The 24,299-nt window shown below is 46.0% G+C and overlaps 1 protein-coding gene across 3 annotated transcripts in view; it reads left to right on the top strand.

The window, feature by feature from the left end:
* The window catches only part of SLC4A11 (solute carrier family 4 member 11), a 244,862-nt gene that overhangs the window by 17,416 nt on the left and 203,147 nt on the right, over positions 1-24,299 (top strand). Inside the window, exon 1 of one of the 3 annotated variants that reach the window (XM_083398302.1) lies at positions 237-318. The exons of the other annotated variants lie outside the window; for them this stretch is intronic. The gene's annotated coding sequence lies outside the window, so the exon portion shown is untranslated. Of the gene's footprint in view, positions 1-236; positions 319-24,299 lie in introns of those variants that run through there. 3 annotated transcript variants of the gene reach the window in all.

A 24,299-nucleotide genomic window follows, 5' to 3' on the forward strand; every position in this document is an offset into this window, starting at 1 on the left:
GTATGATCTGTGAGTCTTCTGCTGAAAGACAGATAATGGCCTTTGCTTGCTTATCTTGGTTATCCCATTTTTCAAAATTAGCAGCTGGGCATGGGTCAGCAATAACTCTGCCACAAAGCTTCCTTACCAAGGAGATTCTATATTTTGAACTTCCACAGCTGAAAATTTTGCTCGTTCAACTTGCGGATTATTGTATTTGCATACATTCTAGCCATTTTGTTTGCCATTCTCTTCAGACAATATATCTGCTATTTCTTTCATCTCCACTCATCCTGCAAACAGTTCCTGCATAAATAAAGCCTTTGAACTCCAGAAACTGTAAGTCACTATTCCAATCTAATTCACCTAAACAGCAAGTTCTGCTAACAGCAGTGTGCTAACTCCAAGTGTTTTATATAGAAGCACAGTTGGTATTTCCACCTATCCTATAACCATCTTGGGAGGAGTGGTGCTTATTATTGATTAAAGTTGGAGTCTTGACAAATTGCTTTCCCCAGTCAGTCACTTGCCCTTGAGAAAGCTTCATCTTTTAGTCTTTAGTTATTATAAGACCACTTCCGAATGATGTTTTATTAAGCATTCACTTTGATTTGTTCATGACATTGCACCAAGCAAATGTTGTCCCGCACTTTCCAGTGCATTTCCCTGTGACTTTGCTTTGTGCAAAGATTCCAGTGTTGGAGGGGAGAGAGGAGTGAGGTTGTTGCAGTAGAGCCCTTCCATTTAAACAGCTGGCATGGAACAGGAATCCCAACAAACAGAAGAGGCATTTAGCTAATTTGGTATTTGTGCTAGTTTGCCATCAACTTTATATAGAACTTGAAAGCCTCGTTATCACTCCATTCACTGTCCAGAGCAAGAAGGGTTCCTCAGTTACTTTGGCGCTCTTGCAGGTGACGTCATTGCTCTGTATTTTTTTTAAAAAGCCACGGACCCTTGTTCATTCTCCTTTATAGCATGGCTTGTACCGTTAACAAGACGTCTGTACTGTATCACGATTACTGTTAATGGTGGTGTTAAGGGCTAAGATGGTTTTGTCGCTTATCAGAAATAACAGCCTAAAATAATTGGGTGCTAACAGTCCTTTAGCAGATGCTTTAAATTAGCACCTCTCCTTTGCAGGTTACTCACATTTCCTGTTAAGGTGTTTCTCTCCCCCCCTTTTTAAATGCCACTTTTGATCATGCGTTAGTTTTATGAGGTGAAAATTACCCGCTCCATAAACATTTCTCTTTCAATACATGCGTTTGCCGCCTAATGAAAAGCACTTATGAGTAAGCACTGTCGTGGGTGAGATGAGATCTCAAGCTCTCACTATTATGTCGGGGATCTTAAGAATTCATTATGTGTGCAGAGGGGGAAACAGTTCTGAGCTGAAACAACTACAGACATTATAAACAACCCCCCCAAATGCATGCTATTATATAATGCTTTTAAACTGTGTGATGCAGCAGCAAAAAAGCTAATGGTATTCTAGACAACATCAACAGAATTCTAGTGTCCAGATCAAGGGAAGTAATGTTGTTGTTGTTTAGTCGTGTACGACTCTTTGTGACCCCCTGGACCAGAGCACGCCAGGCACTCCTGTCTTCCACTGCCTCCCGCAGTTTGGTCAAACTCATGCTGGTAACTTCGAGAACACTATCCAACCATCTCGTCCTCTGTCGTCCCCTTCTCCTTGTGCCCTCCATCTTTCCCAACATCAGGGTCTTTTCCAGGGAGTCTTCTCTTCTCATGAGGTGGCCAAAGTATTGGAGCCTCAGCTTCAGGATCTGTCCTTCCAGTGAGCACTCAGGGCTGATTTCCTTCAGAATGGAGAGGTTTGATCTTCTTGCAGTCCATGGGACTCTCAAGAGTCTCCTCCAGCAATAGAATTCAAAAGCATCCATTCTTCGGCGATCAGCCTTCTTTATGGTCCAGCTTTCACTCCCATACATCACTACAGGGAAAACCATAGCTTTAACTATACAGACCTTTGTCGGCAAGGTGATGTCTCTGCTTTTTAAGATGCTGTCTAGGTTTGTCATTGCTTTTCTCCCAAGAAGCAGGCGTCTTTTAATTTCGTGACTGCTGTCACCATAAGGGAAGTAATAGTACCACTCTATTCAGCCTTGGCCAGACCACACCTGGAATACTGTGTCCAGTTCTGGGCACCACAATTTAAGAAGGATGTTGATAAACTGGAAGGTGTGCAGAGGAGAATGACTGAGATGATCAAGGGTCTGGAAACCAAGCCTTATGAGGAACAGTTGAAGGAGCTGGGTATGTTTAGTCTGAAAAAGAGGAGACTGAAAGGAGATATGAGAGCCATCTACTAATGTCTAAAGTGCTGTCACAGGGAAGATGGAGCAAGCTTATTTTCACCTGCTCTGGAGGGTAGGACTCGAACCAATGGCTTCAAGTTACGAGGAAGGAGATTGATCAGGAAGAACGTCCTGACAGAAAGAGCTGTTCATCAGTGGAAGGGACTCCCTCTGGAGGTGGTGGACTGTCCTTCATGGGGGGCTTTTTAGCAGAGATTGGATGGCCCCCTGTCCTGGATGCTTTAGCTGAGATTCCTGCATTGCAGGGGGTTGGATCAGGCCAAACTTGGCCCTCCAGCTGTTTTGGAACTACAGTTCCCATCATCCCTGACCACTGGTCCTGTTACTTAGGGATGGTGGGAGTTGTAGTCCCAAAACAGCTGGAGCACCAAGTTTGGCCATGCCTGGACTACATGAATCCTGGGGTAACTTCCAAGTCTACAATTCTACAGTGGTCAATTCTGTGTCCAGAGCAGCTGTTTACCAGCTCCATCTGGTACGCAGGCTGAGACCCTCCCTGCCCGCGGACTGTCTCGCCAGAGTGGTGCATGATCTGGTTATCTCCCGCTTGGACTACTGCAATGCGCTCTATGTGGGGCTACCTTTGAAGGTGACCCGGAAACTACAACTAATCCAGAATGCGGCAGCTAGACTGGTGACTGGGAGTGGCCACCGGGACCATTTAACACCGGTCCTGAAAGTCCTACATTGGCTCCCAGTATGTTTCCGAGCACAATTCAAAGTGTTGGTGCTGACCTTTAAAGCCCTAAATGGCCGAAGGTCATGTATACCTGAAGGAGCGTCTCCACCCCCATCGTTTAGCCCAGACACTGAGGTCCAGCGCCGAGGGCCTTCTGGCGGTTCCCTCATTGTGAGAAGCCAAGTTACAGGGAACCAGGTGGAGGGCCTTCTCAGTGGTGGCACCCTCCCTGTGGAAATCCCCCCCATCAGGTGTCAAAGAAATAAGCAGCTATCCTATTTTTAAAAGACATCTGAAGGCAGCCCTGTTTAGGGAAGTTTTTAATATTTAATGCTGTATTTTTTTAAACACTCGGTTAGGAGCCACCCAGAGTGGCTGGGGAAACTCAGCCAGATGGGTGGGGTATAAATAATAAATTATTATTATTATTATGGGAAAATCAGTGGTTAAGGTCAAGCACACGGTGTGGATTCAAGCAGCAAGGAGATTGTTCAAAGCAGAGCTGACTTACTTGGACTCAGGGGAGAACTTTGTTAATTTGGCACCCTGAGCAAGGACAAAACTTTTCCCTCCCCAGATATTTATTATAATTTTCACAATAATTCATTTTAGTCCACTTGCTTTTTATGGATCTTTTCAGTAGTTACCTGTATAGATATAGGTTATTCTTAAAGGTAAAGGTAAAGGTACCCCTGCCCGTACGGGCCAGTCTGGACAGACCCTAGGGTTGTGCGCCCATCTCACTCAAGAGGCCGAGGGCCAGCGCTGTCCGAAGACACTTCCGGGTCACGTGGCCAGCGTGACATCGCTGCTCTGGCGAGCCAGAGCCACACACGGAAACGCCGTTTACCTTCCCGCTAGTAAGCGGTCCCTATTTATCTACTTGCACCCGGGAGTACTTTCGAACTGCTAGGTTGGCAGGCGCTGGGACCGAACAACGGGAGCGCACCCCGCTGCGGGGATTCGAACCGCCGACCTCTTGATCGGCAAGCCCTAGGCGCTGAGGCTTTAACCCACAGCGCCACCCGCGTCCCTATAGGTTATTCTTATTGTTGTATAAATATAGGTGGTTGTTGTTGTTTTGTGCCCCCTCGATATGGTGCCTTGTGTGGGGAAGAACTGCTCACACTGCCCTAAATCTGGACTGTCTTCATCCCTGCGGCCAGTTTCATAACAAGCTTGTTAGTCTTCGTTGTAAGGAATATTCCCTGGGCAATTGCTATGTAAACCGATAGCATCTGCTGCCTCAGTGGGTGAGGGAGAATGAAAAGCACTTTCTCTTCTCCATTTAGTCGCTGTTCTCGTTCTGGTGTTTTTCATTCGCCGGCGTTTATGAAGCGTGTCGCCATCCTAACGCTCATCGCAATAAAAGATGTGCCTGAGCATCCTAATTGCAAGTGCTGCGTAAAAACTAAGCAGCGTTCGGGGCTTTTTGTTTTGGTTCTGTTTAGGGGGAAAGGTGCGCCAGGGCAGAACGCCACAGAGGAGTACAGAATTATTCATGGCGTGGGGAAAGTGGATAGGAATAATAGCAGAACTCAGGGAGACCCAGTCGAGCTGGATGTTGGAAAACGAAAAACAGGCAAAAGAAAGTACTCTCGCCAGAGTGGTGCATGTTCTGGTTGTCTCCCGCTTGGACTACTGCAATGCGCTCTACGTGGGGCTACCTTTGAAGGTGACCCAGAAACTACAACTAATCCAGAATGTGACAGCTAGACTGGTGACTGGGAGCGGCCTCTGAGACCACATAACACCGGTCTTGAAAGACCTACACTGGCTCCCAGTACATTTCCTAGCACAATTCAAAGTATTGGTGCTGACCTTTAAAGCCTGAAACAGCCTTGGTCCAGTATATCTGAAGGAGCGTCTCCACCCCCATCGTTCTGCCCAGACACTGAGGTCCAGTGCCGAGGGCCTTCTGGTTGTTCCCTCATTGCAAGAAGCCAAGTTACAGGGAACCAGGCGGAGGGACTTCTCGGTGGTGGCACCCGCCCTGTGGAACGCCCCCCCCCCCCGAGAACAACAACTACCAGACTTTTAGAAGACATCTGAAGGCAGCCCTGTTTAGGGAAGCTTTTAATGTTTGATGCTTTACAGTATTTTAATATTTTGTTGGAAGCCTCCCAGAGTGGCTGGGGAAGACCAGACAGATGGGCGGGGTATAAATAATAAATTGTTGTTTTTGTTGTTGATGGCGGGATATAAATAATAAATTGATGTTGTTGTTGTTGTTATGCTGCTGGCATCCGTCTGTCTCAAGCGTCAGTGGAGTTCACCTCCAGGGCTGAAGTCAAACAGCTGTTTTAGCAGCACTGAAGTGACCTCTCCAGTGTGCAAGCCTAGACAGTGTACCTGGGGGTCCTGGTCTGTCCAGACAGCAAGACCCCCCCCCCTCTTGACTTCGCTGATGTGGTCCAAAGGAAAGCAGGACAATATTTTTGGCACCAGCTTGGCTGCAGGAGTTGCCGGAAGGAGGCATACAAGGTGCGACCCAACCATCTTACGGACTCCACTCCAGATTTGTGTACGGTTTACTCCTTGGCCCTTTCTTCTCCCGAAGATATCCCGCAAGGCAGCGGAGGTTTAGGGTCAGGGTTTTCTTCTGCCAACCCTCACAGTGTCATTATTTTCTTTTTTTGGCTCCTGTCGTTGTTTAAAACCCAACTGGGACACATTTGCCAAGCCCTGCAAAGTTGGAAGAGGTTTGTCGGTGAGAATTTGCGAACAGCGGACAGGCAGGCAATCGGATTTCTCTTTTGCTTTCAACGCCTCTTTTGCGAAACCTGTTGGCTTCCCTCAGAATTTCTACAGGTGCATTCTTCTGGGCAATGTCTTCCAAATTGGCTCTAGTTATTCCTTCAGGCGAAAAGCTCCTATTTTGAATCATTCTCCATCTCTTTCTCCCCACCCCAATAAAACAAAAATCTCTCTGCCTTTAATCAGTGGCTGGAGGCAAGACTATATACCCAGACGACTCAAGGGAATGTATGCGCGACGTCGTTTCATTGGCACAAAATACGACGGGCTCATTTCTTTCGCCCTGATATTGCCTGTGGTTCTGAAACCCTACCAGGCCCAAGGCAGTTTACAAAGAAAAGAAAGAAAGAAAGAAAGAAAGAAAGAAAGAAAGAAAGAAAGAAAGAAATGCATTTTTTAAAATTCCTTTTTTGCGGCCACATAACTACGCAACTCACAAAAGAGCATCACCACATATTAGTCGTCACAAGCCCCTGCAAGAATGAAACTTTAACGGTATTGACACAGTTCAGTAGATCATTCCACAAGCACAATAGAGACTGCAGAGGTGATCTTTCATTGTCTTCTGTTTCTTACGTAATCTAGAAATGGTTGGCAACTGTTGTGAAAGGAAAAGTGATTTGACTTCCCTTGAGCAGCTCTAATCTGATTAGTTAATTTTTCTGCTAAGGCAGTTTTATTGTATTTTTAATATTTTGTTGGAAGCCGCCCAGGGTGGTTGGAGAAACCCAGCAAGATGGGTGAGGTATTCAAAATTATTATTATTATCCAAACTCTTATGTCTTGTGTGTCCGAAGTAAGACCCTTGGCCCTCCGCCAGGATTGAACGATTTCCATTCCAGCAGCTACAAATGAAAACCTTAATAGGTCTTTATGTGTGTTGTGACGTGGGGTTTGTGATTTCAGCTCTCTTGACATAACCTGCTGGAGACAGTTCTCTAGTAACACTTCTTTATTACAGCAAACAAGACTGAAGACTGAGGAGGGGAAAGCTACATTTATAGGGACAGGGGACTAGCTAGAAAGGATACATTTTGGAGGGAACAATATCAGGCAATCACAGTCCTGCCTTTTGGAGGAAACCAATAAGACAGAGGATCCAAATACAGCAGTTTAAATGAACCAATAGTAGCTGTACCCCCTGAAACCAAAAGGCAGTTACTTTACCCTAATGCAAATATAGACAATAATAATACAGATATAAAATCCTTTGACTCAATACACAACACCCCTCCCCCCCTAGTGAGCACAGCAGACGTAATCTCTCAGGTACTGTGGGGTCCTACAACTTCTACTTGATCTCCTGACAACAGGCGTTGCCGGTTCTGGATTGGGTGTTACCTGTGGTAGAGGGGCTGCTATAGGGGTTTCCTCAGGAACAGATGGAGTCCCAGACATCTCAGGGTTCCCTACCTGTACCTCGTCATCATGAGGACTAGCAGACCCTGGTTCATTTGCTGAAGCCCCTGGTGACTGCACCTCTGGGCCATTTTCACTCTGGTCTTGCAGCTCTGCGTCGTTAGCCAGGGATGAATTATCTGACTCCTCCCTGCTGAGCGCCCGGCGCCTCAGCTGATCTATATGTCTCTTCCAAACTTGCCCATTTTCCAAGGTTACATAATAGGACACAGGTCCACTAGCCCGGGTGACCACACCAGCCACCCACCGCGAACCTCGTGAATAGTTCCTCACCCAGACCAGATCTTCAGGGGCGAGATACCTTGTTGTGTCAGTCTCAGCCTGGGGGGTTGCTCTTGAATTATGGTTTGGCATTTTATCCGGGTGGACATAATCCAGCACCGTTACCAGTCTTCTACCCAAGAGCAGCTCAGCTGGCGACTTGCCCGTCGCAGTACACGGCGTCGCATGCTGCAAAAATAACATTCGCGCGATGCGAGCTGACCAGTTACCCTCCATTAAGCGCGCAATGGATTCTTTGGCTGTTCTTACCATGCGCTCAGCCTGCCCATTGGAGGATGGGTGAAAGGGCGCGGATGTGACCCCTCTTATGAAGTTATCAGCCAAGAATGCCCTGAATTCTTGGGATACAAAAGCTGCCCCATTATCTGATACAATGGTCTCAGGTAACCCGTGGGTTGCAAACAGCTGCCTCAACACCTTGATTACGGCAGCTGATGCCATGCTAGGGACCATCGCCACTTCTAACCATTTGGAATATGCATCGACGACAACCAAAAAGACCTTCCCCTGGAATGGCCCAGCAAAATCTAAGTGCAGCCGGCTCCAGGGAGATCTGGACTGCTCCCACCAGTGAACTGGTGCTCTGGCCACTTCTGGCCGCACCTCTTGGCATGCCTTACATGTTCGTACCCATTGTTCTATGTTCTGGTCCATTCCAGGCCACCACACATAACATCGGGCTAGCGACTTCATCCTGACCATTCCCGGGTGTCCCATGTGAAGCGTCTCAAGCACCCTGTTTCTCAGTGGTGCTGGGATGATCACCCTATCTCCCCACAGGAGACAACCCTTATGCATGGACAACTCGTGCTGCCTTGTCGCATAAGGCCTGAATTTGTCTTCATGCGGACCACCTGGCCACCCCCTCCCCACCCAAGTGAGCACACGGGAGAGAACAGCATCTTTCCTCGTTTTCTCAGCTATATCAGTAGCCGTTACAGGAGCCCCCGGAAGTGTTTCCAGCATCATTATGTGCTCCGCTGGAGCGGGATCCTCATTGCTCCCGCCAGGAAGGGGCAATCGACTCAGCGCATCAGCGTGGCACAACCGTTTCCCCGGCACATGGGTCAAGGTGTACTGGAACCCGTTCAGGAATATAGACCAACGCAACATTCTGGGGGAGAGAATTTGTGGCGTTTGTTTGTTCGGGTTGAACAACCCTAACAGTGGTTTGTGGTCCGTTTCAATGGAGAAATGGCGACCGTACACATAATCATGGAACTTTTTGATTCCTGCCACAATTGCAAGCGCCTCTTTGTCAATTTGAGCATAGTTGCGCTCCGTGGGCGACAACGTACGGGAATAGAAAGAGATGGGCTTTTCCGACCCATCCAGTTCCCTATGACTCAGCACCGCCCCCAGGCCGTATTGAGAGGCATCACATGCCAGGACCAGCGGCTTTGACTCATCATAATGAGCAAGGACGCTCCCGCTACTCAGCATTCTTCGCAAGGAGTCAAAAGCCTTCTGCTGCCCCTGCCCCCATCGCCACACATTCTTTTTCTGCAACAGTCTATGTAATGGTTCAGCTACCGAAGCTTTATGGGGTAAGAACGAATGATAAAAGTTAATAAGTCCCAGGAATGACTGCAACTCCGTCTTGTTCTGTGGTCGTGGTGCCTCGATGATGGCCTTAATCTTAGCATCTGTGGGGTGGATGCCTGATGCATCAATTTTAAACCCCAAGAAATCCACAGCTGGCACCCCAAAACTGCATTTTTCCTTTTTCAGTTGCAACCCCACCTCCTTGAACTTGAGCAACACTGCACGGACACGCGCAACCAGTTCCTGTGGGTCTTTTCCAGCAATCAAAACGTCATCAAAAAATGGCAAGACCCCCGGCAGACCTCTTAACAGGCGTTCCATGAGCCCTTGAAAAATCCCTGGGGCCACACAAACTCCAAATTGTAATCTGTTAACTCTGAACGCCCCTTTATGTGTGACAATAGTCTGTGCTTCCGCTGATTGTGGGGTTACTGGCAGCTGTTGGTAGGCTTGTGCCAGGTCAATTTTGGCAAACACCTTGCCCCCAGCCAGTTTAGCCAACAGATGTGATACGACTGGAATGGGGTATGAGTTTCCCCTGAGTGCCTTATTGATAGTACATTTGTAATCTGCACAGATCCTGACTTCCCCATTTGCTTTAAGGGGCGTGACGATTGGAGTCTCCCACTTAGCAGAGTCCACGGGTGAGAGAACTCCCTGCTTGACCAATTTATCCAGCTCTGCTTCGATCTTGGGTTGCAGTGCAAATGGCACTCGCCTTGGTTTGAGTCGGATTGGGGCCACCCCAGGGTCCAACTCGAAGTCAACTGGGGGCCCTTTATAACAACCCAGTTTTCCATTAAAGAGACCAGCAAACTCTTTGCATAATGCCTCGCTCATCTCAGGGCAGGTTTGGATTGAATTAAGCCCTGATATACTCAGTCCCAGGGCGGGGAACCAGTCAGTGCCCAGGAGACTGGGGCGACTGCCCTTCGCAATCACCAGTTTGAGTACAGCCTGTTTGTCCCGGAACTGAACTCTCACGGCACACATTCCCATAACATGGATGCGGCCCGCTGAGTATGACTGCAAGGTTGCCGGGAAGGGCTCCAGAGGGGGCAACTTACCCCTGGGGAAGAATGTCCTCGCGGTCTGGTCCGACACGATAGTGAATCCAGATCCGGAGTCCACCTCCATGTCGCACTGCTGACCCTCAATCTTCACCTTGACGTGTGCCTTGCCTTGCGCTGGGAACTGCACGACCCTCCCGTTGATCTCCGTTACATAGTGGCAGTCCTTTAGAAAATGGGTTGCTGTGGGCGGTCTGCGATGCTCCAGTCTAGGTGTTCCTGTCGCTCCCAACGCCGCCGATCTACAGACCCTGGCGATGTGACCTGTCTTCCCGCACGTCCGGCACATAGCATCCCGGAAACGACAACTCTTCCGCTCATGGTTTCCGCCACAACCTGGACACCTGCCTCGGTGATCTTTGTGCACTGTGCAGGCCTGACGCACTGACTCGACCCCACGGACTGGGCTCTGGCTCGGAGTAGCCTCTAGCTCGTCCATGGCATGCGCAACTTCTATCTGTGGCTTAGGGGCCTTGCGACTGGCATCAAGCTCCTCTCTTTCATAATTCTCCGTGGCGGTGGCCTCCTTCAAGGCTGAAGCAAGGGTAACCTCTTCTTTAGCCACGATGCGTCTTCTGGCTTTCTTGCTGCTCAGACCACCGATAAACCGATCCAGGAGAGTCTCTTCCAGATTTTGGAAGTCGCAGTGCTGAGCGAGCTTCCGCAGTTCAGCTAGAAATGCAGATACAGACTCCCCAGCACGCTGCTGCCTCTCATGAAACTCCATCCGCCGGGCCATCTTGGTCTCAGTAGGCGCCAAATGGCTTGTTAGGCAGGCAAGAATATCTTTGAGAGATGTCTCACTTAGCTTCGCTGGAGCAAGCAATGCCTTGGCCAGCTTGAAGGTCTCAGGCCCACAGTAGCTCAGGAATGTGGCCCTTCTTTTGCTGGCATCGGTGATCCCTTGAGCCACTGCGAAGAACTCGAAGCGTTCGACGTAGTCTTCCCACGTGTGGGGCTCTGATGGCTGGAAGGGCTCCAATACCCTTGGACTCTCCATTGTCCTGTGGCAGGGTCGTCTTCTCAGCTGGCCAGTGAGTCTTGTTCTTAGCTGCAATCCGGACTCTGAGGCAGGGCTGCGTTTAACCGCTCCTCAGCATTCCGGATCCCATCCTCGTCGCCAGTTGTTGTGACGTGGGGTTTGTGATTTCAGCTCTCTTGACATAACCTGCTGGAGACAGTTCTCTAGTAACACTTCTTTATTACAGCAAACAAGACTGAAGACTGAGGAGGGGAAAGCTACATTTATAGGGACAGGGGACTAGCTAGAAAGGATACATTTTGGAGGGAACAATATCAGGCAATCACAGTCCTGCCTTTTGGAGGAAACCAATAAGACAGAGGATCCAAATACAGCAGTTTAAATGAACCAATAGTAGCTGTACCCCCTGAAACCAAAAGGCAGTTACTTTACCCTAATGCAAATATAGACAATAATAATACAGATATAAAATCCTTTGACTCAATACACAACAATGTGTAATCCATCTTGGAGGTTTTTCTTCCCATAACCCGAGCAATGCCAGTACGGTAACATTTGTCCTGAAAACGAGGCTTATTTCTCTGAAAACCATAGTTGAAATTTGACTTCAACTCAATCACATACGAAAATGAGACGTTTGATCCACACATACCCTCCAGCAGTGGAGATCTACATTATTATGCGACAATCTTAAAGGCATCCATGAAGAAGTTTAACGAGTTTTCCATCATTTTAGCCAGCACCAATATTAAAGGTCCTTTCCCCCCATAGAACGCTTCGTCGTTCATGAGTAATTTCAACTTCCAAGTCCGTCCCCTATAATCTCCTTGCGGACCTAATTTACAGAATAAGAGAACAAGAAGAACATACAGTGGTACCTCGGGTTGAGAACTTAATTCGTTCTGGAGGTCCATTCTTAACCTGAAACTGTTCTTAACCTGAAGCACCATTTTAGCTAATGGGGCCTCCTGCTGCCGCCGCGCAATTTCTGTTCTCATCCTGAAGCAAAGTTCTTAACCTGAGGTACTATTTCTGAGTTAGCGGAGTCTGTAACCTGAAGCGTATGTAACCCGAGGTACCACTGTACGTTTAAAGAAGATTGGAAAATGTTTATTGAATATACGGGGGATAATGGTGTACACTTGAAAACGTGGGCAGCCTTAAGATAAATTCAACAGTGTAAATAAGTGTTGATGGATGCAATAATGGAATACGGAATGGCTTAGTTTATATAAAATATGCAGGGATTTATGCTGTGCAAAATGAACCATGGAAAGAGAAGAAGGGAAGTCATTCATATTTTAAGGTTGTTTAAGTGAATACAGTGGTACCTTGGTTCTCAGACAACTTGGAACCCAAACAATGCAAACCTGGAAGTAAGTGTTACGGTTTGCAAACATTTTTCAGAAGCCGAATGTGCTCTGTTTTGAGTGTTACGCTTCCGATTTGAGTGTTACGCTGAGATCTGTCTGTTTTTGCTATTTATTTTGCGTTTTCCTTTTTTGCGGCTCTTTTGTTTTTGTGACTGTGTGGAACCCAGTTCAGCTTGTGATGGATTGATTGTGTGACTGCAGTACATTGTCTATTGCTTTCATTTCATGGATCAATGGTCCCGTTAGAGAGTAAAATTCATGTTCAATCGCTGTTCTAGGGGTTGTTTTTAAAAGTCTGGAACGGATTAATCCGTTTTGCATGACTTTCTATGGGAAAGCGCGCCTTGGTTTTGGAACGCTTTGGTTTCGGAACGGATTAAGTTTGAGAACCAAGGTGCTACTGTATTCTAAACTGTAAAACAGAAAATTTAATAATAATTATATCGAAAAAGAAAGAAATTAAACTACAGCTCTTGGGGAGGACAGCACCCAGGAGATGAATGCAGCCTTCTTCAGCTCTGATATCCGAACTTGCCACTATCCAGTGTCCCTTGCTGGTGGGAAATCTTAAATACTAGGAAAAGAATGAGCTTTTTCTATCGGCTCTCTCTTGGGGAATGAGGCGCCTCGTTTCGCAATGCTTTGGCGCCTAATGGAGTTGTTTTCGTCTAAGAAGGCTTTCCCTGAGGTGCCCGTCCTCGGTGTAACATTAATTGCACATTTGTAGGAACGGTTTTGTTTATTTTTAGAACTTTTGGGGAGGCAGTTTAATATCTCAATGTTTTTTATTGCCGTACACAGCTTCAAGGACTACAAGGCTGCGAAGCGGTTTATAAATGTGTAGAATAAGTTGTTAAGTTGTGGGTGAACATATCAGACGACACAGCGATTCTTCAAACAGCTCTTCTTTATTCAGAGGCCAGAACAGAACTGAACCGAAGGCCTCAGTCAGCCTGCTTATATAGAGCTCCAGTACAATGTTACTGTAGCAACTTTCTAAAACTATCCAATCACTGACCGTCACTTTCGATCCTTCATTTGCATACAAACTATCCAATCACTGAACGTCACTTTCGATCCTTCATTTGCATACAAACTATCCAATCACTGAACATCACTTTCGATCCTTCATTTGCATAACTATGTACAATATCCCCCTGCTGGCCCAGGGTGAGAACTTCAGTACATAACATAAGTAAGACAAATAAATAAATTTCAAAAGTGGTGCTTGGAAAACAGGATCCTTTGGCCCAGGTTCATCAATGGTCCATTAGGTTCCAACAACAGATACTTGGGTTCCGTACAAAGTAGGCGAAGGAAAAGCCAAAAAACCTCAAAGAAAATCTCTGACAGTAATTTTTTTGTTAAGAAATGTAAAAGGGATTAGGGCAAAATTAATACCAATACCACATAGCAATTATATTAAAGTTGCTTAAGAATTTCCATTTGTTGGAATACAGACTTTGCAACCAGGGTGGATATGAGCACTAATCAGTGAGACTTGATTTACATCGTATTTTTTTACAGAAAGACGCATTCTTGCTGGTATAATCTTAATATTTACAAATGAATACAGATGAAGCTTTTGTTTTTGGAATAATAAATTTTCAGAGTAGCTTTTACAGTTATATCAAAAATTATTGATTTGGTTATACTATTAGAAATACATAAACAGATAATTATGAAATTATTGTGAGGTTTAAGAAGTTAACTGTTTATATTTGGGCAACTTTTCTGCTGTACTTTATTGGAAGGAGAAAAATGATCATTTCCTTAATAACAATTTAAACCATTTATTTAACTAAAATTATTTAACTAAAATAATAACGTTATAGCATATTTATCCATGTTTGTTAACTGATGTGGTTAAACATTTCTTGTTTTTTTAAAACAGACTGAGTTTTAGCACACATGAAAAACTTAAACAGATCCTGATTTCTTGCTGAATAGCCTTTGGACTATAATGTAACTTAAATAGAAAACTATCTTTAGAAATATTTTTTTCCTCCAAAGGCATTTTATTTTAAAAATCCAATTTAAATTTAAAAAAAACTGATTTAAATTTTAAAAAATCAGATTCTTTTATTTTTTGTTAAAAAAATATCATAGATTTTTATCCACCCTGTTTGCAACTATTTATTTATTTTTATCCATGACCACGACGTCTAAGGGGTGCACCTGAGGGGCAAATAAATCTGGGGTCTTCTCCAGACTCCCTGTTTGGTGAAGAAACTGCAAGCGATTATGGGGTTGGTTCTCATTCCCATTGCTACTTCCAGCTGAGTTTGTTTTTTTGTTATTGGCGCCTTAAAAAAACACTCCCAAATTAAAGCAAGAGAACACACAGAGACAGAGTTTGGAATCTTTCTTTTTATTTATTTATTTTTTTTAATTTTCCAACATACATTTATAGTATCCAATTTAACTTTATCACATATTTTCTCTTTTAGACTTCCTTCAACCTCTCTGACAATCATCCATTATTCAAATGTTTAAATACGCATTTCCTAATTTTATATTGCATTTTATAAACCTTCACACACTTAGTTTTCATCAATACAATAGTCCTCTATCATTTACAGAATCTTTCAGTACGCCTTTGCGTTCTCTTTTGAGGTGTTTTAATTAGACCCTTAGATTAGTCAGCTAGCTGGATTTATTGGATCGGAAACCTGCAAATAAACTGACAAGGTGTATCTATTTAATTGGGCCATGTGTGTTTTTAAAAGCGAAAGACATTTTTAATATCAGTACTTAGAAACGCCGCAGATGTCTGGCACCATCTAAGAAAAGTCATTTTGCTTCTCTCTCGCAAAGCAGAGTTTTAAAGGAAGCAGAGCTGCTTGCCCAACCCATAGTAGTTTTTTTTTTTAGTTTTTTTATTGACCAACCAATTTAATGGACATATTAAATTCGTGTCTGAACCAATTAAGACCAAAGCCATTAATTGGCAAGATGCATTAATTGGCACATGCATTAACTGTTCTAACAAATTAATCACAAATGTGCCTATTCAGACATCTTCCAGTCTCTCTCTCTCTCTCTCTCTCTCTCTCTCTCTCTCTCTCTCTCTCTTTCTCTCTCTCTCTCGATGGCACACAGTGTGTTTAAAATGGCTCTTATTATTTTGTGGTGATGTTCTTTTGCTGACTCCCCCCTCCTCCATATTTTCTGGGCATGCACGGTTACAAATCAGTTTTGGGGGAAAGGTACTGTTTTTGGGGGACAGGGGGCGGGTGGGTGTGGAGGACTCCCTGGTCCTGAATGGGGCAACTGTGTCCCTGAAGGACCAGGTGAGCAGCCTGGGAGTCATTCTGGACTCACAGCTGTCCATAGAGGTGCAGGTCGATTCTGTATCCAGGGCAGATGTCTACCAACTCCATCTGATACGCAGGATGAGACCCTACCTGCCCGCGGACTGTCTCGCCAGAGTAGTGCATGCTCTAGTTATCTCTCGCTTGGACTACTGCAATGTGCTCTACGTGGGGCTACCTCTGAAGGTGACCCGGAAACTACAACTAATCCAGAATGCAGCAGCTAGATTGGTGACTGGGAGTGGCCACCGGGACCATTTAACACCGGTCCTGAAAGTCCTACATTGGCTCCCAGTATGTTTCTGAGCACAATTCAGAGTGTTGGTGCTGACCTTGAAAGCCCAAAACGGCCTCAGCCCAGTATAACTGAAGGAGCGTCTCCACCCCCATTGTTCAGCCCGGACACTGAGGTCCAGCGCTGAGGGCATAGCTGCCAACTTTTCCCTTTTCTTGTGAGGAATCCTATTCGGAACAAGGGAATTTCCCTTAAAAAAATGAAAACGTTGACAACTATGGCTGAGGGCCTTCTGGCGGTTCCCTCGCTGCGAGAAATGAGGTTACAGGGAACCAGGCAGAGGGCCTTCTTGGTAGTGGCGCCTGCCCTGTGGAACACCCTCCCATCAGATGTCAAGGAAATAAACAACTACCTGAATTTTGGAAGACATCTGAAGGCAGGCAGCCCTGTTTAGGGAAGTTTTTAATGTTTAATGCTGTGTTGTGTTTTTAATATTCTGTTGGGCTCAGGAAACTCAGCCAGATGGGTGGGGTCGTTTAGGGCTTTAAAGGTCAGTAGTTTGTGTGAAAGGTATCTAGGGGTCTTGCTGGACCACAAGTTGAACATGAGTCAACAGGGTGATGCAGCAGCCAAAAAAGCAAATGCTATTCTAGGCTGCATCAACAGAAGTCTAGTGTCCAGATCAAGGGAAGTCATAGTACTGCTCTATTCTGCCTTGGTTAGACCACACCTAGAATACTGTGTCCAATTCTGGGCACCACAATTTATGAAGGATGCTGACAAGCTGGAATGTGTGCAGTGGAAGGTGACCAAGATGATCAAGGGTCTGGAAATACAGGCTTATGAGGAACAGTCGAAGTGCTGGGTATGTTTAGCCTGGAAAAATGGAGACTGAGAGGAGATATGTGAGCCATCATCTAATATCTCAAGGGCTGTCACGAGGAAGAGAGAACAAGCTTGTTTTCTCCTGCTCTGGAGGGTAGGACTCGAACCAATGGCTTCATGTTGCAAGAAAGGAGATTCCAACTAAACATCAGGAAAAACTTATGACAGTAAGAGCCGTTTGACAGCGGAACCGTCTCAAATGAAACGTGGTGGACTTTTCTTCCTTGGAGGTTTTTAAGCAGAGGTTGGATGTCCATCAGTCATGGATGCTGTAGCTGAGATTCCTGCATTGCGGGGGGTTGGACTAGATGACCCCTGGGGTCCCAACTCTACAATTCTACGATTCCATGAACCTATGATTCATTGCTGTGCCCACTTTTGCCCCTGGGCTAGCCCAATACTTGCATGCGGCCCCCGCAAGGTGGCCCTCAGGCTGCAAAGACTTTGTGCAAAGACAACTGTTCCTCATAAGCCTGTATTTTCCAGATTCAGGTAGTTGTTTATTTCCTTGACATCTGATGGGAGGGCGTTCCACAGGGCAGGCGCCACTACTGAGAAGGCCCTCTGCCTGGTTCCCTGTAACCTCATTTTTCGCAGCGAGGGAACCGCCTGAAGGCCCTCAGCCATAGCTGTCAACGTTTCCAATTTTTTAAGGGAAATTCCCTTGTTCTAGATAGAAAGTAAAAAAGCCAAGTGTCGTGCTGCTGCTTTGAAGACTCAGGGTTGCTGCGGCCCCAGCGGAACAGACTTTTGCAATGGTATTTCCCTTTTCCCTCTCCCCACTTCAGTCTCCTACGCACCCTTAAAACCTGCAGGTTCTTTGGGGCACATGTTTGTAGGATCTCGTGGAGAAATTGGGGAAATCCTCTTTTGTGACTGCAACCCATGCCAAATGGGATGCAACTTACTGGATGCAATTTATTATGGCGTCGCCTTCCGTCGACAGGAGTTGATTTCACCAGATGTGGACTGTTGACCGAGGTCAAAAGCAAACTCTTGGACGCGGGCCTGGGCCCAAAGCCAGCTAATCCAAGATCCAGGAAAAGGAATCCGGGTGTTTCTGTAGGATTAATAGTGACCACAACAATTGCTGTTTAGGGTTGTGCCGTGTTCAAACACATATCCAGAGTGGGCAGGTAGAGCGCTGAGCCCGTGCTACTGAAAACATTGTTTTCCTTTTAAACTGCTTTTGTATTGGAGTAGTTAAATAATAGCCTACCTTGTGAACCCGGCTGAACAATGGCTCTATTCAGGTCTTGCCTTCTGTCTCCCGTAAGGAAGCAATGTTTATGTGAAATGTACAGCCACTTGCTAGAATTAGCCCTCATGGCAAAGGGACAACTTTGGGACTATGTTGCGGATTGAATGGAGAAAAATCGGGGGGCTATCTGTGGCGAAAACACGTTTTGCCAGTGCTGGTGGGATTGTAAACCCGCCCTGAAAAGTGGGAAGGGGCGTAGAGAGGGATGAATGCTTTTGTCAACTTGGGTAATTCATTTTTCCAATCTTAATTCCAGTTCTCCACATTTTCTTATCCACTTGTGATATTATTATTTTTTAATTCACAGACATTTTAGTGCATGTCAATGTACGTTTCTCCAAATGTAATCATTTTCGCAAGCAGTTTCCCTCAATACAATATGGTTTTTTTCTGTGTTATTTTGACTGCTATTTGAGAAATGCCTTAGTGCAGCTGCAGCAGCACATCTGGATGCCTTCGTCTGCCCCACCTGCAACAAAACATGTCTCTCCCATATCGGTCTCTATGGTCCCAGCAGGCTCTGCAACCGTCCAACAGCTTGACCATACTCTTATCCACAGGCGAAGGCGTCCAGTTGTGCTGCTGCACTCCTCCCAGCAGTCATTCCTCCTCTGGTCGTTGTTGTGGATACACGACTTGGCTGCCTGTCTCCAGGCACTGCGGTCACCTGCAAGAATGCTCATTAAATACCAGAAGTGTCGTCTATTAGCATTGCTTAATCTGCCTGCAAACAAAGGGGCTATATTTTCAGGTTTGCCTTGTTTTCACCTTTTAAGCAACTGAAATGGTCAAAGGCCTGGAAACGATGCCTTATGAGGAACGGCTAAGGGAGCTGGGTATGTTTAGCCTGGAGAAGAGGAGGTTAAGGGGTGATATGATAGCCATGTTCAAATATATAAAAGGATGTCACATAGAGGAGGGAGAAAGGTTGTTTTCTGCTGCTCCAGAGAAGCAGAGATGTAGCAATGGATCCAAACTATAAGAAAGAAGATTCCACCTAAACATTAGGAAGAACTTCCTGACAGTAAGAGCTGTTCGACAGTGGAATTTGCTGCCAAGGAGTGTGGTGGAGTCTCCTTCTTTGGAGGTCTTTAAGCAGAGGCTTGACAACCATATGTCAGGAGTGCTCTGATGGTGTTTCCAGCTTGGCAGGGGGTTGGACTCGATGGCCCTTGTGGTCTTTTCCAACTCTATGATTCTATGATTCTAGGATGGCTCCTGAAGTCTCCACCATTTGAGGATCATTGGATCTGGACTGTTTTCATAGCCTCCAACGTTTCTCTGATGAAAATAGGGACAGCCCATTCCATCATGTTAATTTTACTATTTGTATGCCGACCATCTTGCTGGGTTGCCCCAGCCACTCTGGGCAGCTTCCAACATATAGAAAAACATAATAAAACATTAAACATTTTTAAAATGTTAAACCTTCCCTATACAGGATTGCCTTCAGACAGCTTGGGGGCTGGATAACTCCATACCTTCCAACATTTCTCCAACGAAAACAGGGACAGCCAACTATACAGTCATACCTTGGCTTGAAGTAGCTTCGGGATGAGTATTTTCGGGTTGTGCTCCGTGGCGACCCAGAAGTAATGGAGCATGTTACTTCCGGGTTTCGCCGCTTGCACACACGCAGATGCTCATAATGATATCCCGCGCATGCACGGAAGAGACAAATCGCGACCGAGATGCGCGGACGCGGGTTGCGTTCGCTTCAGGATGTGAACGGAACACTGGAACGGATGCCATTCGCATCCAGAGGTACCAGGATGAATTAGGAATGTCCCTGGAAAATAGGGACTGTGTTTTTCACACATTAATACCACATCCTGTAGAATTCTATCTGTTATATTTTATCTGCACAATCGGAATGAATTTTAGGAACCAAATTGCTTTTTCTGTGCAGCCTGTACCGGAGCAGTGAACAGTGGTATAGTTAATTGTTGTAGCTCGTCTAAGACAATTGCCCCACTGCCCTGCTCACAATTGTGAGGAATAGTCTTACGTTATGAATGGTCCATGTCACCTTTAAGAAAAAGTGGTCGGAATTGGACAATATATATGTAGACGGTCCCTGGATCAAGGGACTTTTCATTAAGGTCTCAAAGCTCTTAACCTGGCTCAAAGTTGCCATCTGAACTAGGCAGATGTTTAACTGAGAAGCAATCATAGCTCGGGATGCAGGTGGCGCTGTGGGTTAAACCACAGAGCCTAGGACTTGCCGATCAGAAGGTCGGTGGTTCGAATCCCCGCGACAGGGTGAGCTCTTGTTGCTCGGTCCCTGCTCCTGCCCACCTAGCAGTTCGAAAGCATGTCAAAGTGCAAGTAGATAAATAGGTACCGCTCCAGCAGGAAGGTAAACGGCATTTCCATGCGCTGCTCTGGTTCACCAGAAGCGGCTTAGTCATGCTAGCCACATACCCGGAAGCTGTATGCCGGCTCCCTCGGCCAATAAAGCGAGATGAGCACCGCAACAGGAAATAAATTTGGTTAGGCTTTTAACATCAACCTACATATTTCACGTCTTCCAGAACAATATGTGAGCCACCCTCTGAAATTTGCACTCCCCCAAATTTTGTGGCACAGTTCTTCAATCAGATACTATATATTTATATGTTACGGGGAAGTGTGCTTTTAAATGTATATGCTATAGAACATGCAAAATGCATTATATTGGGGGAATATTGCTTAAATATATGCATGTCAGATTCAACCGCATACCTAAATAAATCTACGAGAAATTTGCACCGGAATACTGGCGAATTTTTATGAGGACGTTAAGAGAAAGTTGCAAACCCGATGAGGAAATGTAGAGAACTGAACTAAACTGAAAAACAGCAACAGAGACTGACAGATCGATTAATCCCTACTGATAGTTCCTTCTCTGCTCATTCTGCATAATGCACAAAATGTCAGCTTTTTAAAAATTGCTTATATAGAGGAAGAGGTTGGTTTTTCTTTTTCTTTTTTTTTAAAAAAGAGAGGGTTCTTTTGTATTGCTTTTTCACTTAAATTGCACCAATCCAAGATGCACAGCGCATAAATCTTGTCAAAGGAGGTTTCGTAATGTTGATCATAAGGAAGGACACCCTGTACGGGGCTCTCAGCTGGCTCTTTGCACTTCCATTGTTCTCGCAGGAGCAGGGGAATAATTTCTGACCACAGAAAGGAAATGAATGCCGCTGAGTTTGTGCCCTTTCTTGTTTTGATGAAAATGCAGTGCCTTGCAGGGAAGCTTCCTCCTTTTAACGATAGCTGAAGATGCCTTCGCAGTGGGCACAATTGGTGCGTTTTAATATACAGCAGTCTGGGGTGAGTGATTTTGGTATGCAAATGACAATAGCGCTCCACAGCTTGGAAAAGCAGAGGGAATCTCTAGCGCTGCTGGATTATTGGCCTGCTTTTTAAAACGGTGATGGCCCTTTTCATAAAAATATCACGATGCTATTCTTTGAAGGGAAGGAATTACAGTGGTACCTTGGTTCTCAAACTTAATCCGTTCCGGAAGTCCGTTCCAAAACCAAAGCGTTCTAAAACCAAGGCGCGTTTTCCTGTAGAAAGTCATGCAAAAGGGATTAATCCGTTCCAGACTTTAAAAAACAACCCCTAAAACAGCAATTGAACATCACAGCGTTTCTTCTCTCTGCGGTCCTCCCAGCGGTCATTAGGGAAGCGGCTGGCGCTGTGGTCTAAGCCACTCAGCCTCTTGGGCTTGCCGACTGGAAAGTCGGTGGTTTGAATCCCTGCGACAGGGTGAGCTCCCGTTGCTCGGTCCTAGCTCCTGCCAACTTAGCAGTTTGAAAGCACGCCAGTGCAAGTAGATAAACAGGTAACGCTGAGGCAGGAAGGGAAATGGTGTTTCCGTGCGCTCTGGTTTCCGTCACAGTGTCCCATTGTAGTGGTTTAGTCATGCTGGTCACATGACCTGGAAAGCTGTCTGTGGACAAACACCGGCTCCCTGGGCCTGAAAAGTGAGATGAGCTCTGCACCCCAAAGTCGTCTTTGACTGGGCCTAACTGTCCAGGGGTCTTATACCAGCGGACATTTCTCCTCTGGTCACTGCTACGTATGCACAGTCTGACTTTGTAAATGACCTAATCTACGCTTTCTGAAACACTGTGCGAAGCAAACACAAAGCCATCCGAAATTCACTGAATTTTGTAGCGATGCTCTCCGACCAAGAAAGACGCAAAAGCCAGACATTTATTAGGGTAAAGTATGTACGGCAGTCCATGCCTTTGTGAAAACGTCGTACTGAAATGCATAAATATTAGGGGGGGGGGGAAGCTTTGCAAAAATGTGCGTATTGGAATAAATTCACACCAATGAATTTTCATGAGAGCTATATGTTTTCATTGCAAACTGGTGAGGAAATGTGGAGACCTGAAATTAAGAAGAGAAAGATGGGGAGCTGAGACGGACCAGAACGGACGTATTATTTGCCCACCCCCGACTACAGCTCCCATCAGCACCAGCCAATCTGGGCAACGGTGAGGGATGATGGGTGTTGTGGTTCTGCTACATTTGGAAAGACACAGATTTCCTGCTCCTGCCATAGGCTAATTCAGTTTTAACTGTTTCCAAGTTGGAATTTTAAATTAATGTAACCCACCCTGGGGCCTGCTGGTAAAGGGCTAGCACATAATAATAATAATAATAATAATAATAATAATAGTTCCCAGAGAGCACATTGGACCCATCCTTCTTTAAGGGCCAGTTTCATTTTTAAAAACCAAGCCGACAGAAGTTAAAGTCCAATGTAAGTACCGTATTTTTCGCTCTATAGGACGCACTTTTTCCTCTCCAAAAATGAAGGGGAAATGTGTGTGCGTCCTATGGAGTGAATGCAGGCTCCTTGGCTTCAGCGATAGCAACGCGAAGCCTCCTAAGCGCAGAGGGAGAGCTCCCCCCACGCTCCGGAGGCTACGCGTTGCTTTCGCTGAAGCCTGGAGAGCAAGAGGGGTCGGTGTGCACCGACCCCTCTCGCTCTCCAGGCTTCAGGGATAGCTGCCTGAAGCCTTCGGAGTGCAGCGCGAGTTCCCGCTGCATTCCGGAGGCTTCAGGTTCCTTTCGCTGAAGCCTTTGGAGCGCAGCGTGAGGTCCCACTACGCTCCAAAGGCATCGGGGTTAGCTACGCAAAGCCTCCGCAGGGCAGCGGGGTGAAGGCTTGAAAGGCTGTCCCTGAAGCCGGAACAGTAGTTTATACATTTGATTCAGAATATTTTTTACTTGTTTTCCTCCTCTAAAAACTAGGCGCGTCCTATAGAGCGAAAAATACGGTAATCAGGAAAAAGAAAAATGAGCTTTTCAGTTGACCAGACACATTTCCACCACACACGGCTAAGATTTCCTATAACAAAATATGTGTGTGCATTTGTCTCTCTTACAGTTCTCAAGAACTAGTATGGCTTGATATCTTGGCTGCCGTGGGTAGTTTCTGGCAAGGAACATCCTGCATGCCAGTGAAAACTGACTTGGCAACACTAATACAAAACAAAAGGTGCAGCAGCCAGAAAAAGGAATGCATTCCTTACCCAGATTAAAATTCCAAGTAATTCCTGGGTTTCCTGGTTGCACTGGGCAAGGTGTGCTTACAGCCTCCTCCTGGAAACACCCAAAGCTCACAATGCTCTTTGCTAACAGAACTGTTGTTAGGAGGAAGAAAAAATATATTTATTGGAAGCAATCCAGCAAGTTAGAGAGTGGCCGCAGTTGTGGCATGTTGAGAGACAGAGGACAGAAGTAAAGACTGTGTGGCATTATTATTTTGAGTTGAGGGAGGGGGCGCAGAGAACAGCTGTCATAAAGGGACCCCTGACCATTAGGTCCAGTCGTGACTGACTCTGGGGTTGCGGTGCTCATCTTGCTTTATTGGCCAAGGGAGCCGGCGTACAGCTTCTGGGTCATGTGGCCAGCATGACTAAGCCACTTCTAGCGAACAAGAGCACTGCATGGAAATGCCGTTTACCTCCCCGCCGGAGCGGTACCTATTTATCTACTTGCACTTTGACGTCCTTTTGAACTGCTAGGTTGGCAGGAGCAGGGACCGAGCAAAGGGAGCTCACCCCGTTGCGGAGTTTCGAACCGCCAACCTTCTGATTGGCAAGTCCTAGGCTCTGTGGTTTAACCCACAGTGCCACCCGCATCCCTGTAGATGAGGTAGGTTTGCC

This window comes from Podarcis tiliguerta, assembly GCF_965153285.1.
Source record: "Podarcis tiliguerta genome assembly, chromosome: 9".
In the NCBI taxonomy this organism is placed as follows: domain Eukaryota; kingdom Metazoa; phylum Chordata; class Lepidosauria; order Squamata; family Lacertidae; genus Podarcis; species Podarcis tiliguerta.